Source organism: Physella acuta, unplaced genomic scaffold, assembly GCF_028476545.2.
Source record: "Physella acuta isolate Inbredline_101_S28 unplaced genomic scaffold, ASM2847654v3 ptg001459l, whole genome shotgun sequence".
NCBI classification, from domain to species: Eukaryota; Metazoa; Mollusca; class Gastropoda; family Physidae; genus Physella; species Physella acuta.
In genome coordinates, this window is record NW_026732974.1 from 53,777 (window position 1) to 64,905 (window position 11,129).

Genomic DNA, 11,129 nt, shown 5'->3' on the forward strand with positions numbered 1-11,129 from the left:
GTGGCGTAGCGAGGTCGGGTGTCACCCGATGCGGCACTTAATGGTGTCACCCCCCAGAGGCGTAGCGGCCCTTCCCTGGGACAAACTTTCAAATTTTCGATTCGCATTCCCCCCCCCCCCCCCTCAAACTTTCGATTTGCACCCACCCCCTCAAGTTTTCGATGTGCACCCCCCCCTCAAACATTTGATTTGCACCCCCCCCCTTCAAATTTTCGATTTGCAGCCCCCCCCCAAATTTTCGATTTGCGACCCCCCCCCCCTCATGTTTTTCTCTATATATTTTGCTATTTTTTGCCTTGGTGTCACCCACCTAAATGGTGTCACCCGGTGCGGTCCGCACCCCCGCCCTCCTATCTCGCTACGCCCCTGTCTAGATCTATATAATTTTTACAATAGCAAATAATAACTTAAATTTGTATTTATATTTAAGCGGTCAATCTACGGTGCAGGAATTTGAAATGAATGTAAAGTTAAGCAACGAATTATTTCTTATTTGAAAATCCAAACACCAAAATTTTATTCAAGGGAAATAACTTCCACTTAAATAGCTAAATTAACCAAGTGTAACTAAGACATGCTTGAAAAACACAATAAAAAGATCTAAATTTCATTACATAATAACTATAATAGAACTTTTATATAATCTATGTAAGCTTGTTAAAACAATATATTCTATCTATTGAATACTTAACTGTACGGTTTGCTTGAAAGTCAGAAAATGGTAGGTTTATTATAATATACTTCAATTCAATTTTGTTGACATACATTATACTGCAGCTTATCAATAATAAATAGGACAATTTTTGGATCCCCTAAATAAAGGGACACCTTTCAAAAAATCAAACACCGGCACCTATACAAACATTGCTAGGGTTATTGATTAAATATAAAAGAAAAATTAATTTAAAAAAAAACAAAAAAGTTTACGGTTCGTTATAAATTCCAGCCTATTTAATATAATATATTAATCCTAATATATAAACGCCCATGTGCGCGATTCTCTCTCTGTCCGCAATATTTTTGGCAACGTCGTCAGCCTTTTCAGCGATATATGGAGAACTTAAAGATACGGACTTTTGTTGAAAATAATATGGTGGACGGGTCCTAGGTGCTTTGACCACAGGTGCTATGACCATAAGTGGTTTAACCACAGCGGAGCTTTGACCATAGGAGGTTTTGACCACAGTTGGGCCATGATATATAGATTTTAAAATATAAATTATAAACTGTAATTTGATTTAAATTTAAGATACAATTAATACGATTTTATACATGTTTCCTTAGAGTACGTTAATAGAAATTAACATGTATTAAAATAAACCGGGAGTGATCTCCCCTAAGTTTTCTCGAATATTCTTATATAAAACAACAGCGGATGGGAACTCGGGATATAATTATGATTTTTAATCCATTTTAAATACTTAAACTTTTTGAAATAGAATAAAATCTCGTAGAAAAAAATAATTGCACGCCAAGTGAACGCCAAATAAAATGTGCATACTAGTGCGCAATATTATTAGTACTTTATAAATTTACATTAGCTTTTTGAGAAATCGCTTTTTTAGAAAGCGTAAATTACTACTTCCGGATAACGGAAATTACTCAAAATATGACAGAAGGTAGAGAATTAGATCTTTTACTTACATTTGAAATTTCATTTATCTATCTGAAATAGTACTCAAATTATAGGCCTTTGAAAAATTCAAAGTAGAAAAAGTACCACTTCCGGTTATCGGGAATCGCTCAAAAGTTGATACGGATCTACAATTTTGATAAAATACATATATATGAAATTTCATCAACCTAGCGGTAACGGTACTCAAGTTATCGTGTTTACAGACACACACACACACAGACATACGGACATGATTGCAAAACTGTTTTTCCGACTCAGGGAGGTGTAAAACGATTTTTTTTTGCACGATTACAAGACTTTCTCTATCCTTCGTGCATACGAGAAAGTAAAATGGTCAAGAACGATATTTCAGTCTACACATAAAGGCTGGTGCTAGGCCTCATAGATTTATTTAAAATATAAATGGAACACAAATAATGCGACTTATAACAAGTTTCACAAATAAATAATGTAGATGTACTTAAAAATGCATAGCATATATAAAGGACAAAAATGATAAAAAACATGCCAACAAAATAGTGAAAGAAGTTGAAGCGACTGTCGTTTGTGTTACTGCTGGCGTAGCAAGAGTATCCTCCAGTCTTCTTTTCCTTTCTCCAACAGCTCGTTTTGACAAACCAAACGCGTGACCCGTCCTGGCGTTCTCTGTGAAACCAAAATTCATGGCCACGATACAACAAAGTTATTTTACCTTTTTTTGACGTGCTATACCAGGGGTCGGCAACCTGCGGCTCGCGAGCCGCATGCGGCTCTTATGATGTCAAGTTGCGGCTCTTCAGTTCCATGCACAAATATTAATAATTATTTTATTTTATTTCCAAAACTCGTAAGAATATTAGTCTGCAATACTCTGTAATAAACGACATAACAATTGTTATAAACAATAAGCATTCACTATTATATTAGAATATTTAGTTACTCTCTATCTCAGTGTACTTCCTATTACACTGTCCATTCCGAATTGAAACATTTACCTTCACAAAGAAACTAAACCAGCTAAGTGCAAAACTGAAAGGAAAATCTAGCCTATGTCCTGCTTGAAAATGTGGTTTGTTTCGAAAAAAATTTTTTTTGCTGAATACATGATGAGCGGTAAATTACTAAAAAAAATATCGTTATGAAACCAATGCTTCTATTCAATCACTTAAGCATTAATATAAACAAACTGAAGGGTATTTTCACTGAGAGATTCGAGCAATTCAAAACAAATGCAAGTACTCGGACGTTCATAGTAGATCCTCTCAACACAAATTCAAATGAGAGTATCTCATATATCTCATATATTCAAAGCTATTTATTTTAAATTATATAACTATATATATATATATATATATATATATATATATATATATATATATATATATATATATATATATATATATATATATTATGATATTTGTTTATGATTATATATATACTAAACAAATATACTATTGACATAAAAATATTAGTGGCTCTTTAAAAACCGGGTAATGTTGTAAATTGTAACTTTTGGCTCTTTCGTCTCAAAAGGTTGCCGACCCCTGTGCTATACTCTCCAAGATTCTCCATGGTTTTGACATAGAGTAGTTTAGATTACTTGTATTTATACATGACGATTTAACATATTATTACATCCTGTCGGAATTTAAAATATAATTTAGCAACTTTTAAAATAAATCCTTACCATATATGGACAGAATTTGACACCACCTGTGATCAAAGACCCTTTGTGGACAAAACACCTGTGATCAAAGACTCTCTGCTGAGAAAACACCTGTGGTCGAACCCCCCATGGTCAAACCCCATATGATCAAACCCCCTATGGTAAAAGCCTCGCTGTGGACAAAGCCCCTATGGTCAAACCCCCTATAGTCAAAGCACCTGTGGTCAAAGGTCCGCGCACCGATGGAAGGTATAAATGTATAAACTACATTTTATTCAAAGAAGGAAAATAAAAATAAAGGCATATTCGAATGTAAATCAGATTTCTAGCTAAAGCGTTTATTGTCGTGACAAGAACGTAAAAAACAATGACGTCACACGAAGGAAAAAACATAAAACTAATGGCGTCATCTTCCAATCTAATATATAAAGCTCAATTCTGTAACGCATATGTTTGTCGTTGGCATTTCTACGGATTTAAGTGTTAGATCAATTATCGTGCGCAGTTGTCTAAATTTATGAGTTAAAAAATTACTATTAAAAGTGTTGGGAAATCATTTTCATTTTTCAAATTATAGTAATAATTGTCGGCATGTTCATTAAACACAAGTTTTAAAAAAATATCATCTTTTACAAAAATTCTAATTATGTTTTTATTTAGTCCTATAGCGCTTACTTCCCTTTGATAAATTAGGCAAAACACAATTACTTCCCTTTATGAAAGTATTGCATTAGTTGAAAAGCATTTACTTTTTAATTACTTTGTTTTGGTGTTGGGAAAAAAATAATTACATAATTAGCGGGGATTGATCAAGTGCAAATGTTTTAGGTATTTTACGGATAAGCTTGGAGTATTATAATTGTTCATTAAATTGAAACAGGCGCGTTCGTTTAAGTGAGTGCAAAAACTATGAATAAGTTGGGGTACTATAGTCGTTTATTAAGCTAAAACAGGCGATTCTGCCCCGGGCGTTTATGTTCGCGTTAGTGTTTTCTTTGTGTTTAGGTGGGTTTGCGTTAGTGGTTGCGTTTTGATTTGGTTCGTTTTTGTTCTTTCTTTTTTCGTTTTTGTTTGTGTTTTTTTTTGTTTGGGTTTGTATTTGTGTTTTTAGTTGGTTTTGCGTTTGGATTTGGTTTGTTTTCGTTCTTTTTTTTTTCGTTTTTGTTTGTGTTTTTTTGTTTGGGTTTGTATTTGTGTTTTTGGTTGGTTTTGCGTTTGGATTTGGTTTGTTTTCGTTCGCTTTTTCGTTTTTTTTTTTGTTTTTTTTTTGTTGGTATTGGTGTTTGTGGTTGGGTTTGTTGTTAGGTTTTTGTTTTCGTTTGCTTTTTTGTTTGTTTTTTCTTTGTGTTTGTATTGGTGTTTGTGGTTGTGGTTGGGTTTGTTGTTAGGTTTTTGTTTTCGTTTGTATTTGTAATTGTGTTACCGTTATGTTTGCGTTTTGTTGTTTTGGTTGGTTGTGGTTAGGGTGGGCAATGCCGGGTTTATGATGATTACTAAACACACAGGTAATGGTCGTTAACAGAAAGGTTTTTCACAGAAGCCAGAGCAGGGCCTGGCCGGGACGGCTAGTTTTAAATATAAAGAAATGAACTATTTAATTCAAATTTGATTTAGATCTACTTATCAAGACATACGCCGATAATGAGTTTCTATACTAAAGTATATCAGGCCTTGATTATTTTATATAAATCTTTGTTTGCTTAGCTATGGGATTGACTAATTTCATTTGAAATAACAGGGCTTATTCGCGGAACTTAAGTTTCCTAAATATCCCATTTATTCGTCATCCACGCTAACGTGCCTAAATAGCTGAGATGACAGTGTAATAGTTACCATGGTGGTACCGGATCGAGACACACTAAGTCCATCTTAAAATAATTATGAACTTATTTAATCGTTTTCTACATCAATTATGTGACACCAAATTAATAGGCAAAGTGACTGGTAAAAAGCGCCCCGACCTTTCCAAATTAGGGAGGTGGGGTTGCATTTTCACTATCACGAATACATATAGGCCTATATAGACCATATTTTGGGGTGGAGATGCAAAATTGACAGTTCGTCCTGGGTGCCGAAATAGATCGCTACTCTTTTATAAAAGTTATTAATTATTAAGTACTTTTTGATAATAGCGATTAAACCTTTTGCGCCCCCCCTAGGGATGGCGCCCTAGGCGACCGCCTGGTTCGCCTTATAGCTAGCACCGGCACTGATGCTATCTACTACTACTAACTACCCACTCCAATCACCATCCCTAACACATTACATTCTAACTTTCTACCTAACTCAACATTTCTCTGGCCGTTCTCGAGCGCTACCTATCCTTTACTGTCTGCGCTGATCTAACTACTGACCCACGCTTCAGCTCCTTTATATCCATTGGTCTGTTTAACTAAGCTATAGTCTGCTTCTACCATCTACCCTGAACCAGCGTCACCACAACACGGTTATGGTCGTAGTTACCCCGGGTACCGGGTAACCCCCCCCCCCCCAGGCCTTGTGACGCCACACATAATTTTTGAGTATGACGGACCAGAACACTTGAGATGGAAGCAGCGCGGAGCTCTAGGCTACTGCATCAACTTCAACTCAAAGTAGAGTTCCTTTTTTAGAACACGACGGTTCATGGGGCAAGTGAAGTAGAGTTCAGCTGTTTCTGTGACATCGATATATGAAGGGATAGTGTGGTCAGCACTATGCCCAGACGGCTAATTTTCCCTAACGCGAGAAGTGTTTCTTTCAGACATCTCTTCACGGAGGGGGCGCAATTTCCACCCACTCCCACCACTGAAAGATATATAATTTATATTTAAAATATATACTTTTATCCGTGTCCGCTCCCCCTTCCCGAAAGTTTTAAGTGCCCCCTACGGAGAAAAAGTCTGAGAGAAGCGCTGAACGCGAGTTAGGTACCAGTTAGGCGCTGGGTGGGCTCAGGGACGTTTTTCCGACTTGAACTCGGATTCAAACTCGACACTTCAGCTGTAGGTATTTTCATATCATGAACTTAAACCCTGCTTTGTGTTAATTTATTGTCCTGTATGTTGAAACTTTATATTTACGAGATTCCTAACAAAACTAACAAAACTGGTGGGTTTCGCCAGTAGTGTAGCCAGGATCGTCTAATGGAGGGGGGGGGGGTTCAAATTTTTTCCAGCAGTATATAACCCGGGGACAAACTTTCGATTTGCACCCCCCCCCCCTCAAACTTTCGATTTACACCCCCCCCCCCCTCAAACTTTATATATATACCGAGGGGTCTATGGAGGGTTTATGACCTCACCCCCCCTACCTTCCCCCCTGTCTACGCCACTGGGTTTAGCTGGAAGAGCGTATGATTTCTAACTCTAAAAGTCCCGAGTTCGTACACGGGCTTACGAGGCTTGTTAGCTGTGGACATCAACCTGCTTAAGAGAGTGTGCTCCGAAATCTTAGTCTAAGAACTGAAGTCTTGTCATTGTTCGGCGGGCTAGTCTAGCAACATCTGCCTTGTAGATTTTTCTGTGTGGAATAAAATCCAGGAATAAAAGCATGCTGAAGCCGGATCCAACGTCCATATGGTGCTTAATATGTTAACACGTCATCCTTAATTGTTTTGCAGAAAATTCCTTCTGTGTTAAAATCAAGAATGATACTAAGAAAACAATTCTTGAAAGATTTTTCTTCTCCCCCCCCCCCCACAGCGTCAGTTAAACCTAAGACCACCAGACACGTGATTGTCATCCCCACCCTAACGAAGACAGCCACCCCCGGGTTCGTCCAGGCCTTCCTACACGTGACCTCCAACGTCCGCACGTTCACCTCCTACGTCAGGTTCTGCCTCCACACGGCACCAGGTGTGGAGAGGTGGTTCACTAGAACCCTGACACCTGTTGGTGCCCTACAGGTGTATGTGGATCCGGGTCTGTGGGTTGACACTACAGGTAGATTATCTGTTGTTGTTGTTGTTGTTGTTGTGTACACTTAATGTGTACGGTATACACACTAGACATTTTTATCTAATCCAATTTATTTGAAATATATAGATTTCATACCATACATATATGTACGATGTCGTTATCATCACAAATTCAAAATATACTCTACCTTTATGCATCCTAGACATTTATAATGTATTCACATTACAGAAATCCACATTACTCAACACATTCGTCAAAAAAACATATCAAAAGAAATTGAAAAATACATTGAATGGAATGTATTTTAAATTATACTAGAACTTAGAACTTATTTCATCTTTTATGCTCGGCATTATTGTGAGCCCGTGAGCATATCATACTCAGTATATGTATACAATATATGATTATATATATATATATATATATATATATATATATATATATATATATATATATATATATATATATATATATATATATATATATATATGCTGGGATATGTATAGCATATATAATTATATCGTCTTAAACAATGCATAAGCAACGTATACTCATAATATATACTAATCAACACTCAAAGTAAACACCGAACTTCTAACAAAAGTAACTTCACCGTTAAATGCATACGCACATTCATCTCTTTAATAATATAGACAGTTTAATTGATATAATGTATAGGTAATATTAAAGCAACCTAACGCTAACTCTTCCTATGCCTCCACCCCCCCCCCCCCCCCGACCCCCACAGATGTACATTCTAGGTACGTGGAGGTGGTGTCCACCCAGCCTGTGAGTGTTGTCGTGTACATGCTGGGAGGTGCGGGCAGCAGCATCGGTAGTTCATCTCTAGTGCTGCCTACATACCTGTATGCTGATACACACACCTGTCTATCTTACCTGTTGTTTACTGGTCGAAGTAATCAAGGTAAGTCTTATTTTGGGTAGGGCAGGTAGCAGCATCGGTAGTTCATCTCTAGTGCTGCCTACATACCTGTATGCTGATACACTCACCTGTCTATCTTACCTGTTGTTTACTGGTCGAAGTTCTCAAGGTAAGTCTTATTTTGGGTGGGGCAGGAAACCGTCGGTAGTTCCTCTCTAGTGATGCCTACATACCTGTATGGTGAAACACACACCTGTCTATCTTACCTGTTGTTTACTGGTCTAAGTACTCAAGGTAAGTCTTATTTTGGGAGGGGCGGGAAACCATCGATATTTAAATCTGTAGTGGTACCTACATTCCTATATGCTGATACACACAACTTTGTTTACTGGTCGAAGTAATCAAGGTAAGTCTTAAGCTTATTGGGCTGGCAACCATCAGTAGTTCACCTCTAGTTCTGCATTCACACCTGTCTGCTGATACACACATCTGTACAGAGTTTCTACCAGGCATCTCTTCGGAAGGGGGGGGGGGGCGAAAAAAAAATCTAACGCCCCACCCCCCCCCCCCCCCTCGAACGAAATGAAATGTATATAATTTATATTGAAAATATATACTTTTAACAGTGTCCGCCCCCCCCCCCCCCGAAAATTTCAAGTGCCCCCCCGGAGAGAAAAATTCTGGAAGAATCACTGCATCTGTGTACGAACCATTATTTATACAGACCGATATTATTTGTCAAATCGTAAAATTATAATGCTTATCAATTGCTAATTTTCCATACTGTGTTAGTATAAGTAAAGACAGCAGTTGGATTTAATTGTTTTCCCATATTTAAAAAAAATCTTTGATAATGAAAGGCATAACCTAGTAGTTCCATTCTAAACAAGCCAACATTTTAACGAAAGCTTTCAAAATATAATCTCAGAAACAATGATAGCTTTGTACTACAAAACAGAAATGATCAGTTAGTTTAAGCCTAATGCCCAGCGACTGTCAGCTATTCGTTGTTTTTCTTAATTTTGTTTAAAGTTGTTTTTGTTTTTACAGTATAATATGTTTTAGTTCTGAAAATAAAATAATATAATTATTATGGAACTGGAATACATACGGGCTAAATTGCAAAACTACGTTTTTCCGACTCATGGAGAAATCTCGATTTCGAATTTTTGCACGATTACAATACTTCCTCTACACTTCGTATACGAGAAAGTAAAAACGTACATTAAAGAAGTATAACCATACCTCAAATAAAAATAATTTATATTGGCATGAAGACGTTTCGACCACGTGTCTTCATTGGATTAACAGAAAAGAACTTATATCTAAATAAAATTTTAGGCGACAGCTTGTGGAAGATTTAATATTACATCATCGTCTTTTCTATAAATAACATTGTCTACAATATAAACTCGAGTAAAAAAAAAATAAAGTTAACCTTGGCTTTTGAATAACGTGTGTCCAAATTCCAGTTTGGTAATCGTTACGTGCACATTCTAAAATATTCATACTGCGATTTCAGACTGCTCGGCATATGCGGTATCGATGTCTGATGACGTCACGGAAATCCGGGTCACCTTCAGGAACGACAGCAGTGACGTACTGGTGGGCGTCGGTGACGTCATATTCAGGTAAGTAGGTCAGAAGAAATCGACGTGACTGAGGATGAGCTAGATTTATGGTTACAGTAAATATGACTGTAAAGTCAAGAGAGTGAGTTATTGTAAAAAAAAAATTGCATGGATTTCTGAGGTGAGACATCTGTTGGGTTTGACGAGTTGTGTGTCACGTTATATCAAAGGTCAAGGGCGGATATCGTTCGTAGGGGACTTTTTTTTAAAATTTAAATAAGCTTTACCTTTGATCTTCTATACTATCCATCTAACTTGCACTTTATGTATGTGTCTGTATTTGGGTATGTGGTACAACATAGTATACAACCCCCACAGTGTTATTTTCAGATTATTTTTCGCCGGTGGTGGGGGGGGTGTGAGTACTTGCAACTTTGGGGGGGGGGGGAGGACTAAATTTGCCGGGTAGGCGGACACTGAGATAAGCATATAATGTCTATATAAATTCTATTTCGTACAACAAATAAAAAAAAAATGGTTGCTGAATCTGTTGTGATCGGAAGAAGACTTAAGGTCAAAACGTTCCTTGAGGGAACTAATTATCTCTTCATTATTACGTTATTATTCTAGGAGACACAACTCCAAAATCAAACAACCGCTGCGTTGTAGTTTGTCCTTGGACAAAGGCCATGGAAGCAAATCCAAAAAGAAAAGCAGCCTGAAATTGGAGTCAATGGCCTCAAAAGTGCATAACCAGTTGACAAGTATACTTAATTGTGTTGGAGGGGATCCCTTCCAACAATAGAATTAAGAAGGAAGAAGAAGAAGGAGACGTTTATCATCACCAATTTTGTCATGTGTTTTGATATCTATATTTACAGTGGGACCAGACAGGTCAAGACCAATATCAGCGCTGTGTACGAGTCTGTTAAGGTCAACACGTTGACAAGTATGGACGGGGGTTGTCTTAGCTCAACTCACCCCGTCTCCGTGTGGCTGGACTGTCGCAGTGTGAGTACCATACAATGTCCAGCTAACTGTATCCTACCACCTACAATACTTTGGTTTAAAATTAAGATCCATATCATCTTGTTGGGTGCGGCGTGGTCTAGCGTTAGAGAACTAGGTTGCTTATCCGAATGTCTCGAGTTCGAATCCGAGTCCATTCAGCTCGAAAGGGTATCTAGCTCACAATAGGGAAAGAAAAGGTGGCTGGGCATAGTGCTGACAACACTATCTCTTCATATGTCGGGGTCCATGAAACAGATGAACTCTACTTCACCTGCCCGATTCGACCTGGGTACGAACGGGAAAAATGATGATCTTGTAGATAGTGTAGTATATAAACATCGTAGCATTCCCTAAAACCAGTATCTTTATCTAATCGAGAATATATTTTTTTTGAGAGAAATTGTTTTCCGGATATAACTTAACTGTGACGAGGTGTGATGTCGGGCGTGGCGGTGTATGAATGTGTGTGCTTGGGGAGGGGACG